Source organism: Anolis carolinensis, chromosome 3, assembly GCF_035594765.1.
Source record: "Anolis carolinensis isolate JA03-04 chromosome 3, rAnoCar3.1.pri, whole genome shotgun sequence".
NCBI lineage: Eukaryota > Metazoa > Chordata > Lepidosauria > Squamata > Dactyloidae > Anolis > Anolis carolinensis.
The window spans coordinates 62561393-62580366 of NC_085843.1; the positions used below are offsets into that span (position 1 = coordinate 62561393).

At 41.3% G+C, this 18974-nt stretch overlaps 1 protein-coding gene across 2 annotated transcripts in view; it reads left to right on the forward strand.

The window, feature by feature from the left end:
- Positions 1–18974, forward strand: part of robo1 (roundabout guidance receptor 1) — a 922568-nt gene that overhangs the window by 371092 nt on the left and 532502 nt on the right. The gene's annotated exons all lie outside the window — the stretch shown is intronic.

Consider the following 18974-nt stretch of genomic DNA (forward strand, 5'->3'; position numbering starts at 1 on the left):
AATACCATCCTCTTTTCCTTGTTCTCTGTGGCGTAGAGAGTACAGGAAAATGGGCTGGTGGTACTGGCCTGGTGGCACTGGCTTGTGTGGGATGGTGGCACTGGCCCATGTAACCAGCTCAGCTGATTCAAATTAGAACCAGCCCAGCTTTTCTCATGGAAGCCCTGAAGAATTCCTCAATTTTTGTAAGATAAAATCAGGTTAACTGGTTTTAGTCTGCATTAAGGAAGAAAAAACAAAGCAACTAGCAAGAAGTTGTTAAGAGACAAGCAGATAGATGCATTCATCGAGTCTTTTGACAAGCAAGTCAAAAGGTGCATCGAGAAACTCAAGGCGGGCCTGAAGATTCTCCAGGAGAACATAGGCACCATGTACAACTGGGAAATGCTGCGTCTACCCATCACCCTTCGGGAGATGAGTTAGATCAGCTACTGTGCTCTCAGAGAAGACAAGACGGCCCTGGAGCCGCTTGTTTTGGATGGAGCGGATGTTCAGAAAATCAAAGAAATGGCCTCCAAGGCTTTTCGGATTTCTGTCAGAACTGTCCGGAAAGCCACGAAGCCAAGCTGCCCATTAAGACAATTGAGGAGGAGGCATGACATGACTTGTTATAACTTAATTTCAGTGTAAGTACATTCCCCCTCCTCAGAGGGTGCTGGTGTGTTATTCAAGGTTTTTCACTACTTTGGTAACAAGCAAAAGCAAACTTTTACAAGGAAGTCGAATTGAGAGTTAGACTTATCAGTAGCTAGTAGCAAGTAAAAAGATGGTAAAAGTAAAAGAAAAATGTAGCGTCTAGAATCTTTTAATTGGGAAGAAAATGGCATTGGAAATCTGCATCTAACCATAGGTATTTGGTGAATAGAGTCATCAAATATATGTCAGAAAACCTTTTCTCCAGTTTGTGTCTATAAGTATTTAAACAGGAGTCTCTGATTCAAAAAGAGAAGTAAAGTGTTGGTTTTTGACCCAGAGAGATTGTTAAACATAATAAAAGCACATTTGGGCAAGTTTCAATAAAGACAAATGTGAACATAGGAAGAGGAAAGGCCAAAGTTTAAATAAGAAGAAAAAGGAGAAAGGTGGAACAAGACTGGGGAACAACGATAAACTACAGCTCCACACAAATGTAAAGGGTGCAGAATTGACTTTGATGTTAAAGAAAAAAATATATGGGGTTGAAGAGGACCTGTGAGTCCCAATGCACTGAGGAGAAGGTCACTTCCACTATCAATCCCTTCATGACAAAGTATTTAAGGGACTCCTGGAAAAAATATGGCCATAATAATGTCATTTTCCAGAGGAGGTAGATTTAATGCTGTCAAACAACAATAGAATGTTAGAGAAGAAATAGTTAAAGTTGGCAACTATGGCAATTATGAGGAAGCAACAAAAAGAGTTTGACAAAATAGCTGGTTACTATGATGGCAGAAGAGATTTGTAGGCAGGATATAGGATTCAAAACACAAAAGAAGGCTTAGTGTCTTCCGACTGAGCGCTGAGAGAGGGAAGCAGCATGGAGCATGGGCTCCGTGAGAAAGTTGTGGTGGTGAGAGAAAAAATGCAGCTTTTTCCTCATGTCCCTATCTCTGGGCAAGACAGAGAGAGTTCGCCGGCAGAAAATCACTGTTTGTTTTTCGAGTCAAAGCAGCTCCCGCTTCAAGAAATACCCTCTTTGCAATGCTCTCTTCACCTAACAAACAAAAGTAAGGTCTTTATATTCATTCTTCAAATTAACACTGTTCACGTTGGAGACTCACATAAAAGCCTGTTAAAATTCTGCCTTGACATTCCTGCTTGTCTGCTGAAAGATTTACAATTCTCAGTTATCTCCCGTTGAAAAGCCACTGAGTTAATTGCTGTGATAAGAAACTCTGAGCAAAAAAATATACAGCCTTGCTTCTCAGGCTGACAGGTGACTATAAACTCAAAATTGTTGATTTTAGCCGGTTCTTGTAAGCCACTCCGAGCCCTAGGGGAGTGGCGGCATATAAGTTTGAAAAATAAATAAATAAATAAAATGAAGACTTGGTTTATTTTGGCTTAAAAGAAAATGGCAGGATGATTTAAATTCATAAAAGGTACAGCTACAAGAATGGAGGGCTGAACCCGGCTTCTCTTCCACCCCTTCCAAGCACGCCTCCATTTCTCAGTCAGGAATCAACCATTGCTGCTGCGTCCTTGAACAAACAGTCTTACACTGCAATCAACTATGGACAAAGTGTCACTCAGAACAAGAAGCTTAATCACCTCCTATGCTTCTGTGGCTGCAGCAACCAACATGCTGGAGAAAGCAAAAAAACCAAGCCAGGCATCAGATAAAACGCTTTTAGAAATCAAAGCGATGTTTGGAGAACTTAAGACCTCAATGGATATAGCTCTTGGGGAAATTAAATGGATTGCTGCCAGGCAAGATGAGATGGAGACAAAAATAACTAAACCGGTCAGTGACCAGAAACTTATTAAAAAAAAAAAGGCTTGAAAAAGCCGAAGAGGCTCAAAAACTATCCAGCGACAATCAAGAGGCAATATTGGATAAGATTGCCATGATGGAACTAAGAACTGCTGAAAATACTCTAAGACTGAGGAGGATTTGAGAGGGGGAAGAAGGAGACAACCTGAAGGAATTTACAGCCAAAATTCTAGCAGATCTCCTTGGAGAAGATGACATCTCAGTCATGTTGAACTCTATATCTACATGTTATAGAGAGAGTTCTGTGTTAGTAAAACAAAGAAAACTCCCCAGGGAATGCATTGTGCAATTTGTTGCAAGAACATGCAAAGATATTATTCTGAAGAAACAATTTGAATCCCCAATTACAATAGGGGGGACTAAAATCCTGATGCTAAAAGAGATCCCTGGAAGACTCTTGAAAAAGAGGAAAGGCTTTGCTTTCTTGGTGAGTAAACTAAAGTGGAAAAAGATATCCTTCAGATGGCTGTACCCCCAGGGAGTTTCCTTCTATTACAAAACTAAGAGACATTCCATTTTTGACACCATAAAGGCTGAGCAATTCCTAAGGAAATACCATAAGGACTTTGCTGTCGAGGAAGACCTTATGGTATTTCCTTAGAAATTGCTCAGAGACGAAAGACAAGGAAGACAAGAACAAAGAAGAAATAACTCAGGGCGAAATCACCAGTTCCAGTTAGAAGCAAAAGAGCCATTGCAGGAGGAGCAAGAAACGCCAACGGATGTGGTAGAAGAAGAAGAGGAGGAGGAGAAGGAAGAAGAAATTGAGTAACAAGGAACTCTGTTCGAGAAAGATATGTGTAAACTTTAAGCTTACCTGGGGGGGGCATGTCATGGGAGGAATGGGGGGAAACAGGGTAATGATATAATGCAGGGGTCCTCAAACTTTTTAAGTGGAGGGCCAGTTCATGGTCCCTCAGACTGTTGGCGGGACAGACTGTGATGAAATAGTCCAAAATCAGGATTGTTGTTGTTGTGTGCCTTCAAGTCATTTCAGAGTTAGGTCAATCCTAAGTCTAAAGTTTAGGACAGAGGCCAGGGCCATGGGTCTTAGTTTGGGGACCCCTGATCTAGGTAAGCAAAGAGACCTCCAAAGATCATCTAGGTGGTCTCATAAGACCATAGGTAAGGAAAGGGACCCTCAAAGGCCATCTAGATGATCTTATCAGGCCACCAGAAGACCATAGATAAGGAAAGGGACCTCAAATACCAGGTAGACTTAGGTCAACCCTAATTCTAAAGTTTAGGACAGGGGCCGGGTCAATGACCTTGGAGGGCTGCATCCGGCCCCCGGGCCTTAGTTTGGGGATCCCTGATATAATGTATTGGTAAAATTTGCACCAAATTTTTGAATATAATTTCCTGTAACACGAATGGTTTAAACAGTGGGTCAAAGCACAAGAGAGTATTCCATTTTTTTTTAAGAAAGTCAGGTCTGACATAGCCTGTTTATTGGAAACTCACATAATAGAGAGAGATATTCACCTATTGGAACAAGAAAGACTAGGCCAGTTATTCACCTCATGCAACCATAAGAAAACCAATGGAATTGCATTTTATATTAAGAAAAATTTGAACCCAAAGGTAATCTTCTCTGATAAGGAGGGTAGGATTCTTGTAATTAAGGTTCTTCTCCAGGGTAAATCAGTTCTTCTAGTAGGTATTTATGCCCCCAATACCAAACAAAGTGAATTTTACAAGATACTTGTGGGTATGCTTGCTGAATATGGGGAGAAGGATATGATCTGGTTGGGAGACTTCAACGGGGTTATGGATACAAAACTAGATAGGAGTAACAGAATTAAAAAAAGATAAGAAGGTAAATTACCAGGCTCCTTTATGAAAGAAATACACCAGTGGGACATGTACGATACTTGGAGAACTCTCAATCCAATGGGAAGAGAATTTACGTACTACTCCCACAGACACAGATCAGCCTCTAGAATAGACATGATGTTTGGAACAAAAGACATTATTTGTAAAACAGAGAAGGTGGAAATTTTAGCACGGGTACTGGCTGACCATAATCCACTACTATTGAAACTAAGAGAAGAAACCAGCCGTAGGGGAGCATGGCGAATGAATGACTATATTTTGAGAATGTAAACACACAGGAATAAAATTGGAACGGAAATAAAATGCTACCTGAAAGAAAACACTAATGATAATATAGAGGATAAAGTGGTCTGAGAGGCCGGGAAAGCTGTTATAAGCGGGATACTAATTCAGCAAAACTCGATTTGGTATAAAGGTAATAACAAAAAACATTAGAGTTGCTAGCCAAGATTAGAGGAAAAGGAAGTAGAACTGGAGGAGAGTAAAGGGGGGAATACGGATTCTATTGCAGAATTGAAAAACCTTCACCAACAATACTACTTGTTGATTGCGGACGACATTGAGAGGAAGATCCAGTATAACAGGTATAACTTCTTTGAGAACGCAAATAAACCAGGCAAATTATTAGCCTGGCAGCTGAAAGGCTCAAAGAAAACACAACTAATCACTAGAATAAGTAGTAATGGCGAAACAATCACAAATTTCCAACAAATTCAAAAGGTATTTGTAAATTATTACTCAAAACTATATTAAAAAGAACAGGAAGATTTAGACAAGACCTCTCAATTTGTAAACAAGACTAAAAGTATAAGATTAACAGAAACAATGAAAGTCAATCCAGATAGGCTAATCACACCAGATGAGTTGAAGGAAACAATAGATAGAATTAGACCACAAAAGCTCCTGGCCCAGATGGCTTCTCACCATTCTATTACAAAATGTTCAAGTAAGAGCTGACACCAATACTTGTGTCAGGAATGAATAAATGTTTGGATAAAGGTGAAATTCCAGAATCTTGGAAAGAATCCACAATAGTACTAATCTCTAAATCAGACAAGGAATATGGATCAAATCAAAAACTACAGGTCCATCTCCTTATTCAATTGTGACTATACATTATTTGCTACAATTCTGGCAAATAGATTCAAACAAGTATTAGTGAAAATTATCCACAAGGACCAAGCGGGATTTCTTCCTGACAGACATCTAAGTCAGAATGTCAGAACAAATCTAAACATGTTAGAGATAGTAGAGAGTGACTCCAATAAAGATCTGGCATTGTTCTTGCTGGATGTGGAAAAAGCATTTGATCAGGTTAGCTGGGGCTTCTTGGAGAAAGTCTTAGAACTATATGGGGTGGTCCATCACTTTAAAAAAGCAGTGGGGGCAATATACTCGAAGCAAATTGCTAAGATAAAAATAAATGGTAAATTGACAAATAATATAGAGATACAGAAAGGAACCAGTCAAGACTGCCCACTTTCGCCATTCTTGTTTATTCTGGGATTGGAAATTCTGAGTATAAGAATTAGAGAGCATACTCAAATTCAAAAGTGTAAAATAAGGGGTCAGGAAATAAAAACCAGAATTTATGTGGACGATATGGTTTGTATTTTATCTAACCCAACACAAAGTGTTTCAAAATTATTAGAAGTAATCAAATTGTACGGGGAGGTATCGGGATTTAAAATAAATAAAGACAAATCTAAATTTGTTACAAAAAATATAGACACTAAAACGATTAGGAAATTAGAAGAGGCTGCCAATTGTAAGGTTGTCCCAAAGATAAAGTATCTGGGAATTATGATCTTGAGCAAAAACATTAACTTATTTCAAGATAATTATGGAAAAATATGGTCAGAGATCAAAGAAAACCTGAATAATTGGCAGAAATTACCATTAACTTGGCTGGGCAGAGTAGCAATAATTAAGATGATGGTACTCCCAAACATACTCTTTTTATTTCAGAACACACCTATCATCAAATTGAAGTTTAACTGTTGTCAGAAATTTATCAGTGCCTTTTACACAAAGATCTCACAAAATTTTAGACCTGTAGTGAGTCCATATCAGGATTAATCTTTTTTGTATACAATATAAAATTATTAGTTTTTTTTAAATGACAATATTTTCAAAATACACAATAAGCTGTTTCATCTAATCATACATTGCTGAGTTCTATTGGAGATAGAGAATTGAACATTTGAATACAACTCCATTTATATTGACACTCATTTTATAGACAAATAATCTTGTAATCAGATAAAATAAGATACATTTCATTCCCTATCAGAATTTTAGAGAAAGAAGTCCCAAGAGTAAATAGAAGAATGTTAAGGTGATTAAAAAAATAAAATCCTAAAACGAGATTTGCTCAATGCAATCTACTACTCTACTTCCACTAATAATTCAGTCTTATTCAGTTGTATGGGGATTGGGTTGCATTGTTCCACTGACTCCCAACAAGTTTCCGGGTCCAATTCAAAGTGCAGGTGATTGCCTATAAAGCACTATATACTTCAGGTCCAACCTATCTTCGACTGCACCTCTTTCTATGAACTGGCGTGGGCATTGACATCTGCTGGGGAGGCCCTTCTCTCAGTCCCACCACTGTCTCAAATACGGTTGGTGGGGATGAGAGAGAGGGCCTTCTCGGTGGTGGCACTCTGGCTCTGAAATTCTCTCCCTAGAGAGATCAGGGGAGCTCCTACACTTCAAGCTTTTCATTCCAGCTTAAAAACATGGCTTTTAAAGCAAGCCTTTGATCTTACATAGGTTTTAAAGAATTAGTCCAAAAACTTACTGTGGGAATCACGTTGGCACTGGGCTGTGTCAATCGAAACAACTTGTTTTTATCCACAGCTATGACTGCATTTCATGAATTTTAATGTTTTACATTGTAATTATGTATGTGTGTGATTGTAATTCTGTCTTTTTATCGCTTGAAATTTGTGTATTGTCTATATGCAGCACTTTGCTGTATTTTGTTAGCTGCCCCGAGTCCCTTCGAGGAGATTGTGATAGGGTAGAAATAAAGTTTAAAAATAATAATTTTTAATTTTATTAAACACTTAAAAGTTATATAGAAATAAGTGCAACAGACACAAACAATAAAAAGCATAGGTTTGAACTGAAGAAAGATTGTCTTTGAAGATATAATCTTACTGAGTAGTGAGGGAGGCCTGCTGAAGACCTGGCATTGCATTTGCAACTTATATCAATAGTAAAACACTGCAAATTGTTTGTTTGCTATGTACAGAACTTTTGAAATAGTTGTTCATGTGTGTGATAAAATGGGTGAGGGGGGGTTGCTTCCAAAAAAAGCAATGTTTAATGAGATAGATGGAATTCTTCAAGCGTATTGTAGTGCATTCAGCCTTATTAGGACCTTGATAGTCAACCATGACAGAGCATTAAAAAAAGTTCCAGCTGAATTACTGGATTCTTGGATACAATTGCGTAGATAAAGAATTACTCAAGCAACTGAACAGAATTTAAAAGATGCTAAACACTGGATAACTAGCTGAACAATTCAGTGAAGTATGGGAAAAAGAGAATGTTCCCAAGGAGTGAAAGGACAAGATCATTGACAACTTGCCAAAGAGGATGCAGTTACAGATGAGAACAACTGGAGGGGAGTTTACCTGCTCCTTGTAGTTGGGAGCCTTCTGTAGAATTACTGTCTGAAGAATACGCTAATGGAGCATTATAGGAGCGGAGGAGGAGGGTTAGTTGACTTTTGGCCTGATGAGTCATGTGACAATCAGTCACACTCAGAATGTTTAGGCAAAAGTGTATAGAATTGCCATACTTGCTCTTTGCAGTTTCAGTGACAACCACAACAAAACCAGTTACCTCTATGGTCCTGTATTATATGCATTTAGTGTAAGGATGTTCTTCTGCTGAAAGCTGTCTGAATCATAAGTTGTTTGATGTTTATATTTTTGAAAAAACATGTTGACTTTGCCTAAATGCTTATGTGCAGTTTCTGATATTTAAAAGATCCTTCGGTTGTAAATCTATTCATCTTTCAGCTAGAACAACCAAGTTAGTAGATACACACAGAAATACAATTGCCAACAATAAATAGCCTTTTGAAAATTCAGTATTACAGATCTTCTGCAACAATACACAGATGCAGAGGGAAGGTTTCCATAAAGTGTTCAAGCATGATTTAGTTCATTTTTACAGTCTGAGACAGGCCTTTCTTGATTTTCAATCCCTGATTAAAATAAACAGTGCTGAACTAGATCAACGTGTTTTAAGTCAGTTTTTTTAAAGTTCCTATGCCACGAGAGGGATGAGTTTTAACCAGAACATTTGATATATAAAATGATAAGTGCCATCACAACAAGAAACCCAGAGCTCACCTGAGTGGATAAACACGGGAACTACGTAGACGCTGTCTTATATATTTTGAAATGATTAAAGTAATATATGTTACTTTTTTACCTACCACTTCTCCTCACAACACACATACCTTAAACCCATTAATTGCAAAGTTTCAATTTACTAGCATTGTTGCTTTATGAGTGCATGTGGTGGACAAAATTGATTTTGGAAAGTTTTGAAAAAAAATATTTCCTTGACTAGAACCCCATTCTTTAAGGCTATTGGTTGAGTTCCAAAAAATGACTTTACAAATTCTAGTTGGATACTGTTTCCTTCCTCCTAAAATGTCTCTGTGTACTACAGGCAGAGAAGGCTTTTTTGTTTTTGTTTTGATGGCATCCTTTACCACAAGCTTCATCCCCTATCCAAAATTTACTTTAGATAAATTCCTCCAGGGACTTGGGAGAGGGAGGTGGCTTGAAGTGGTAATTATGCGCAATTTGGAAGTGCATTGGTGTTATTTTTCTTATAATTTATAAATGTATATTTTTGCATATTTTCTGCATATATAAAAACGCCCCTTTATTTCTGAGTGAGATGCATGCATTCATCTGAATCAGCTATTAGTGAAATGGCAATGATGGTTTGAGTTTGTAAAATTGCATAATCCCATCAATATCTGTGGCACTTTCAAAGAACAAGAACTGGATTTAGGGAAGATGAGAAAGGGGGAAAATGGCAACAGGATAAACACCATACTACATAAGTTCACACATGAGCTTACAAAAGGAGATAACAGATATCAAATTGCGTGGATAAGCAGAAAATGTGACAATAGTTACAGATGGTTTTTCAGAAAATGCTGGAAAACAGCAGCTGAAAATGAGTTGTATTCTGAGACTGGTTCATTGTAATCTACAGTGCATAATGCTCCTCTTATAATTCAACATCTGGATAAACATTTCTTAGGTTTGAATATGCATCCCTGGGGCACATAAACAAGAAGGAAACTGTGTAATCAGCCTATGGGGAAGTTTTTGTCATTTTAGTGGGATCTTCACATTGTCTCCAAAGAAAGATTTACCAAAGTACAGGTGTGTAAGATTAGCTTCCACATATTGTTAACAGCTGTACAGTATGAATGACAACTTTGCGTCAGTACTTCATTGTGGAATGCTGTGCTCCAGAGTTGCCAGAAGCCTTATAAACATAAGATGCTTTGAGTTTAAAATAAAATTGCATCCATTCTAAAGCATATTAATTACAGGCTTTACCATCTGTGCTGATCACATCTTGGGACTGAGAGGCACTCCATGAGTGTACTAATAGATATGTTTTGATTGTGCTCAAGGGATAGTAGATTTTCTATTAGGACCAAAATATTTTTTTAAAAAAATATTCCACGTTTCCCTTCATTTAATTTAAAATATTTCAATAACTGCATTCCTCCACATTCTGAGCTTTATTGCTTGTGGAATCAATTGAGTGATTCCTTATTCTTTTGGTGGGAAAGGAAATATTTTCTTATTTATTTCATATATACTTAAAGGGAGGAAGGGTGCACTTTCTTAGGGCTCACGACAGTTAGGCCAGGACCCTCAATGGAACATAGCCAGCCTATAGAAAGGAAAACACAATTGGTGCACATATTGTTTTTTTCTTTAATATCCTATAATGTTCCAAAAATTATTAATACATTCCTAAGGTTAGTCCTTCAGTAAAATAATTCAAATTACAGTGGGTTAGATCAATACAATGTACAGTTAATTGCATTTAAGTTCTGTTGAAACCATTGTGAAAATTTAATCGTGAATCATAGAATCATGGGGTTGGAAGAAACTACAAGGTCTATCCAGTCAAACCCGTCATGCAGAAATGCACAATCAATACACTCCTGGTATATGAATATCCGGACTCCTCCAAAGAAGGAGACTCCAGTACACTGTGAAACAGTGTATTTCTCCATTAAACAGCTGTTACAGTCAGAAAGTTCTTTTTATTGTTTTGGTGGAATTTCTCTTCTTGTATTTTGAATCCATTGCTCGGTATCCTGGTCTTCGGAGCAGTATAAAACAAGCTTGTTTGATCTTCAACATTATCTCCTTTCAACTATTTAAACATGGTCACCACATCCCTTCTCAACCTTTTCTTCTTCAGGTTAAACATAAAAATGTAAATGTTATTACTTTGAGCCAAAGCTACAGTTCTATGTTCACCAACATAGAAATAAGAACCAATGAATGTAATAAAATGTGTACCTAGATAAGCACACATGGTATCATGTGGTCATATTCGTGGGGCCCAATCTTCTCAGTGGCACATAGATAATGCAATGAGGCAGCAGGGCACCTGCATTACTCTTAGTAAGTAACATAATTCATTTTCTTTTTACAGGGATTATTTTTTTTATTGATCAGAGCTGTATATATCACTGGGAAAAGGAGATAATCCAAGCCAAAACTTGAAACCTCTCAAACCTAATTGAAAATAATTTGGGAAATTCTACAAGAAGCCTGAGCAGGTGCAAAGTGATACTGGAATGTTCATACAAGTTCAGAGGAAGGCTAACAGCAAAATATTATCATTCTGATTTAATATTTATATTTAGATAGGTATAGATTTGTATATATGGATATATTTGTATATATCCATATATATGCAAAATAATTGTTTGACTAATTTACTGAAGATCTTATAGTTAGATTTTTTTTATTAAGAATCCTAATTTTTAATACAGCAAATGATGACACCACAAGGTTTGTCACACAATTTTATAGCTTTGCTGTTGTTGCTGTTGTGTGACTTTAAGACATTTCTGACTTAGAACAGCCTAAGGCAAACTTATCACTTTTTTAAAGCAAGATTTGTTCATAAATGGTTTGTCATTCTCTGAAGCTGACTTGTCCCTAAAGGAAGTTAAAATGTATCATTCTGGAATCTAAACAATGTTAAATGTAAATTTTTGTGGACTGTGACTGTGCTTTGATTTCATTTCTATTTGGAAAGATATACTGCATAATAAATATTATAGTCTTGGACTGGTGTTTGTAGGCAATATTTTTCTTGCTGTAAACAACATCAAAGCCACTAGATAGATGACTTCATAGTAGTTCAGATCTAGACAGCGGAGGCAGTAAAACTGCAATGGAAGATTCAGAAATGGCTATCAAAAGATTAAAGGGGTACACCATAAACTACCTACTCAGATAAGCTAATTCAATAGGCCTTCACCAAGTCAATGCTTACTGTTTCATTACAATATATTTGCGGTCTAGTTAGCAGATTGTCAGAGCATGCGTAACCACCAACATGTTTATGCCAGCCATCTAGAGTCAGCTGCTGCTCTCTCTGCCTTACTTCTTTCCAGAAATCATTTTTGTGCATATCTATCCATTGGCTATAGCAGTGCTACTGAGTTTTCCTTGAGTTTCTGAGAAAGAAGGAAACAGTCTTAATTCCCAGTGTTAAACTGCTGCTTTTTCCTTTAGTGCTCGAGGAAAAGCAGAAGACATCCAGATGCACCACTGTCAGGAGCAGTGGTTATTGAGTTTCATTGCATGCTGTTGCACACTTGGAGCAAAGGCATTGCAGAAGGAATAATAATAAATAGTAAAACTTTATTTATATTCCACCTTATATCCCAGGGCGGATTCCAACAAACAAAAAACCAACAACATTCAATGCCTCGATACAACAATAAATGCAAACATAATAGCCCAAAATAATTCCACATATGAAAACTATAACATGACATCTATAGATTAACTAAAGCATAACCTATCAAAAAATTATATCTAACATAAAACCTAAACATAAAACATCTGTGTTAATTAGGAAGGACAGGATATGACCGTCTCCGTTGCCCACTAAAGTACAAATATTGGTACAATAGGCTATGCTAGAGTTTGTCATTATCAGGATCCTAGCTATATCTTTGCTTTGTTCTCCACTTTATGAACTAGGTCACATTAAAGAAAAAGGATGGGTGGGACTGGTAATGGAGGTAATGAACTGGATGAAGAAAAACACATTGAAATTGAATCCAGATGAAACAAATGTGTTTGCCTTTTAGGATCCTAACCTGGGGTTGTAGGTGTATCAACCAGTTCTGGATGGGGTTATACTCCCCCGAAAGACTGTTTGCAGCTTGGCAATGTTCCTGATCCAGCTCTCCAAATGTCGACTGGTAGGAAGTCAGGAGTGCTTCCAACCAGTTTCAGCTGATATGCCAGCTGTCCCCCTTTCTAGACTCAAAGGACCTAAAAATGGTAGTGAACATGCTAGAACCTCAAGGTTGGAATTTTGCAATGTGCTGCTCATTGGACTACCTTTCTGTACCAAGCTCTGAAACCTCAGTTCAATAAATGGCAGCCAGATTGACCAGAGGAACATCTAGGAGTAAGCATATTAAATCTATACTAAAATCACTCCAGTGGCTGGCAAATAGTTTCTGGGCAAAGTGCAATGTGCTGATTTTGGCCTTAAAAGCCTTACGTGCTTTGGGTTCAGGTTACCTACAGGATTGCATTCTCCTGTATAATCTGCCCATACATTTAGGTTTTCTGTGAGGCATTTACTCCAACTAGCCATAACCTAGATGCAGGTCCGGTTCTTCATTGACGCCGCTGAAACCACCGCTTCAGGCGCCGCCCTTCCTGGCCGCACCCGAAGCGGTGGCGGCAGCGGTGAGCGGCAGCGACCATTGGGTTGCTCGCCACGGAACCAGGAAGTATTTTGTATTCTCATGATATTTTGCGAGATCTTGTGAAATATTGCGAGATTTCAGTGAGATATCACGAGATATCGTGAGATTTCAGTGAGATATCACGAGATATCATGAGATTTCAGTGAGATATCACGAGATATCATGCAAGCTACTTCCTGGTTCTGCGGCGAATGACCCAATGGTCGCCGCCGCTGCCTGCCACCCCCCGCCGCCACCACCTGCCGCTGCTGCCGGTAAGTTTGGGGTGGGGGGGGCATAATTTTGGGCGGGCATGTGGCCCTAGGTTGGCTTACAACCTGAAAAAACCCAGGGCCGCTCCTGCCTGGATGGTAAATGTCACCCAGAGGACATTTCCATCAACTGCCCTAGACTATGGAATGTTCTGTCAGTAGATATCTGACAGCGAAATGATCATTCATAATTTTAAACACAAAGTCCCAGCTCTCCATTTGCAGTAACTTTTGGCATATAGTTCCCAACTTATATTATTAATCAGAAGCATACCCATCACTGTGGATTTGATAGGCTCTTACTATGACTAGATAAAGTGGAATTGTGATGTCTCATGGGCCTTGTAGTCCCGTTCCTAGTGCTATTGTGGCAGATGAGGAGGAAAATTTGGGATTTCCTCCGGTTCAGCTTGAATCGGAGCCTCGCCACCTGGAGGATGTTTGTCCTCAGGAAGCTAACCAAACAAGCCTTGGGCAGAATTCTCCCCCGTTTTCCCGAAAGGATAATTATAATAGAGATAGAGGAGCGAGGGAGGCTAATCGCCGGAGCCTCAGAATCGCTGCCAGACAATTAGCTGATTAAGTCTGCTTCCCTTGGGAAATTCTAAGGAGTCATGCATCTGGACACAGTTTGGGTTTCACTTCTTGTTCTCCAGGGAAAGTGTTCTATTGGCAGGAAAACAAGATCCTATATAGGGGTTTTGCCGCAAGGGGAACCTTGCAGAGTCAATTTGTTCAGCTTGAGGAGAGAGATCGTGTGTGGACTACGTACCCCAGTTCCCTGTTTCCTGGATCGAGTTTTCAGCCTTGTCTTGTTTCACGGATCAAGTTTCCAGCCTAGCCTTGTTTCACGGACTTCACTGGACTCAGTTCATGTTTCATGTTTGCCTTGTTTCAAGTTTTGATTTAGCCAAGAATCAAGTCTATTTTCCAGCCTTGTTATCAAGCTACTTTGGATTTTAAGGACCCTGTCATTTCCCCACACTTTGCTTGGCAAAGTGTGTGTTTCGGTCAAGTGGATTAAAACTTTGAACTCTAATATCTTATATTGGACAATACATTTCTGGACTATATTTGGCCTTTCCTGAAAGGTCTGCTTCTGAACTATATTCTTCACTTGTTTTTATTGACTTTATATATTTCTATAATAAAGATATTAGATAGATTCTGGTCTCTGCGCATGGTTATTGGTGCTCTGCAGCCTGGGTCCTGACAGTTTGACTCCGCCGCCCTAAGCACCAATTAACCTAAGGCCAGAATGTCCACGGGAACCGGGGCGGATGCCCAACCGCTCAGCTACACCATTTCCCGGGAAGAATTCGACCGGATCCGAGATACTCTCCGAACGCAGGAGGGTGAAATTCTGGGCTTGAAGGAACGCGGAGCACGTCTCCCTGCCCTAGCGCTACCAACCAAGTTTTCTGGAGAAGCATCCAAGGTTCATGTTTTCCGTCGCCAATGCCAGGCATACTTAGAAGCCCACCAAGCTGAATTTCCTCAAGAAGACGTCAAGGTGGCGTGGATCTACAGCCTCTTAGATGGACCTGTGGCCAATTGGGTGACGGCGCTGTTTGATGCGGGTTCCACACACCTAAGTTCTGCGCAAAATTTCTTGAATCACCTTAGAAAGACCTGGGGGATCGAGGACGACGAGGAGGCGGCCGGCCATAAACTCCGGCGTCTCTTCCAAGGGGACAGGCCATTGTCCCGGTACATAGCCGAGTTCCGGGTGCTGGCTCAAAACACCGGCTGGAACGATGTAGCCCTTAGAGGACAGTTTCGTGAGGGCCTCAACTTCGAGATGCAAGAAGAGATCTCTAAGGTGGATCCTCCAGGGACTCTCGAGAGACTCATCAACCAGTGTTTACGAGCCGAAGCCCTAATAGCCAACAAAAAACAGCCAAAAAGAAGCCCGCCGCCCGCCTGGCAGCGGCGTCCTCCGTGGGGCCGGAAACAACCGAGGCGGCTGGAGCAAAGCCGGCGGGGGAAGCTGGCGACCGGGCGTAGAGGGGCTCGCCAACCCGGTCAAAAACCCCACTCAAGAGCCGCAAACCGGGGTCCTATTTCTCCTGGTGGTCACGCTGTGGTCAGTGAAGAAAGGACCCGTCATGATCCATGCCATGATAGACTCAGGGGCAACAAACAACTTCATTGATAGAGAGTATGCCGACTCTCTAGGATTACAATATCATGATTTCAAGAATGCCCGGGTGGTGCAGGCCATAGATGGCCGTCCCCTAAAGACAGGTCCAGTAATCCAATGGACTGAACCCACCAGGATGTGGATAAGGGAACACATGGAAGAAATTTCCTTCTTTGTTACTGAGGTTCCCCACCTCCCTGTGATTTTGGGGATTCCATGGCTGACACTCCACGACCCTAACATCTCCTGGTCCAACAGAGAACTACAGTTTGCCTCAAGATATTGCCAAAACCATTGTCTAGTAGCCAAGGTCTGCCATGCCACAAACGCTGAGCCCATCATCACCTTGCCCAAGAAATATTCGGACTTTTGGGATGTTTTCAATGAAAAGGAAGCCGAGAAACTACCCCCACATAGACCCTACGACTGTGCCATTGACTTGGTGGAGGGGGCCCCGATTCCGCGAGGACACCTCTACTCCCTGACTGAACCAGAGCAAGAAGCTCTCAGGGAGTTTATAGAGTCAAACCTTCGCAAGGGGTTCATCAGACCCTCTCAATCCCCAGCTGCTTCCCCAGTGATGTTTGTGAAAAAGAAGTCAGGGGACCTACGCTTGGTTGTGGACTATAGAGCATTGAACAACATCACGAAACGGAACCGCTACCCCCTGCCTTTGATCTCAGACCTATTAGACCAGCTCCGAGGGGCCAAGGTTTACACCAAGCTGGATCTCCGGGGGGCTTACAATCTAGTTCGCATCAGAGAAGGGGACGAATGGAAAACCGCCTTCCAGACCAAATTCGGATTATTTGAGTCCCTAGTCATGAATTACGGATTATCCGGAGCTCCCGCAACGTTCCAGCATTTTGTCAACGATATCTTCCAGGATTATCTAGATCGGTTCTTGATCATATACTTGGACGATTTTTTGGTGTTTTCTAGATCACAATCGGAACACGAACACGTCAGAATGGTGCTACAACGATTGCGAGATCATGGACTATATGCCAAGTTAGAAAAATGCGCTTTTGATCTACAAGAAGTAGACTTCCTGGGATACCGCGTCTCGCCACTAGGGCTCTCCATTGACGCGGCAAAGGTTTCAGCAGTATTGGAATGGCGGGCGCCAACCAACAAGAAGGAAGTGCAACGCTTCTTGGGGTTCGCGAACTACTACCGCAAATTCATCCCAGACTTCGCCCGCTGGTCTGACCCAATCACCAGCTGCATCCGTGGGAAACAGCCTTTCCGCTGGACGGAGCAAGCAGAGAAAGGGTTCCAGCAACTAAAGAAGTTATTCATGACCCAGCCAATTCTACAGCACCCTGATCCTAAAACCCCTTTTGTTGTGCAGGCTGACGCCTCTGATGTGGCAATTGGGGCTATACTCATGCAACCAGTGGGAGAACATCTTCACCCTTGTGCCTATTACTCCCGTCAACTAACAGCCCCAGAGAGAAATTACACTATTTGGGAGAAAGAACTTTTGGCCATAAAGGCAGCCTTTGAAAATTGGAGACATTGGTTAGAAGGGGCCAAATTTCCCATTGAGGTTCATACTGATCATCGAAATTTGGAACACCTAAGGACCGCACGAAAGCTAAATCAAAGACAGCAGCGCTGGGCTTTATTCTTTGAACGTTTTGACTTCCAGATCCATTATGTAACCCCGGCTCAGACCAAGCAGGCAGATGCTCTATCACGGAAACCAGAGTATGCTGCAGGACGCAGAGAGACCTTCGAATCTCGATTGCTGCAGCCCGAGAACTTTGCCACGCTCACAGTGGGAAACACCAAATCCACTTCAATCGAACCAACTCCCTTTAACCCAGAACCCCTTTGCGCTCAAGAAATTAGAGCCAGTCAGCAGACAGATGCCTGGGCTCAAGAACAGATTCGCCAAGGACTACGTTTCCCATTCTCACTTAAGGATGGGCTACTATGCTACAGAAATCATGTTTACATCCCTCCAGGTCCAGGCAGAGAAAAGGCACTTCATCTGTGTCATGACTGCAAGCCAGCAGGGCATTTTGGACTTTTCAAAACCATGCACTTGATCCTACGGGATTTCTGGTGGCCCAAGATCCGCAAGGATGTGGAGAAATATGTTAATACCTGCCCGGTATGTCAGCGTTCCAAGATAAGAAGGGAGAAGCCCTCAGGGCTACTGCATCCCCTTCCTACTCCATCTCGCCCATGGGAGATAATTTCTGCGGATTTTATCACTGACCTACCACCCTCCCTTGGATTTACCACGATCCTAGTAGTGGTGGACCTTTTTACCAAGTTGGCCCATTTCATTCCCCGTGATGGTCTCCCCACGGCCAAAGAGACTGCAGATTTATTCCTTCAGCATGTTTTCCGACTACATGGATTGCCCAAGAGTTTAGTCACTGACCGTGGATCTCAATTCACCTCTCGTTTCTGGAAAGCACTACAGAAACTATTGGGCATAGACTCTCGTTTATCTTCAGCTCATCATCCCCAAACGGATGGGCAAACTGAGCGCACCAATGCCACTTTGGAACAATACCTTCGCTGTTACGTAAATTACCAGCAGGACAATTGGGCTTCCCTGTTACCTCTATCAGAATTTGCTTACAACAATGGTGTCCAGGCTTCAACTAAAGAAACCCCGTTCTTTGCAAACTATGGCTTCCATCCACGTTTCTTCCCTTCTGTCATTGAATCTTCAGAAGTCCCTGCAGCGGAGGACTGGTTGCAAGAACTTACAGCGGTGCAACAACTCTTGCACCAACAACTGGATCAAGCCAAGGAGGACTATAAACGCCACGCTGACGGCCATCGCCAGCCGGGCCCCGAGATCAAGGTAGGAGATCGGGTTCTATTGTCCACTCGCTTTTTGCCCTCCCACCGTCCTTGCCGGAAGTTAGATGCCCGCTTCATTGGTCCCTACCCAGTGGTGGCGCAACTTAACCCTGTGACTTTCAAACTCCAACTCCCGCGCTCCATGCGCATTCATCCGGTGTTTCATCGTTCCCTGCTCCTTCCGGCGGATGGGGTACGCCCCGATGTGGACCGACCAGCCCCCGCCCCTGTTTTGGTGGACGGGGAGGAGGAATTCGAAGTTCAGGACATTTTGGATTCTCGCTTTCATCGCCGCCGCCTTCAGTATCTCATTGACTGGGTGGGTTTTGGGCCCGAAGAACGCTCTTGGGAAGACGCTTCCACGGTCCATGCCCCCGACTTAGTTCGCCGCTTTCATCAGGCCTA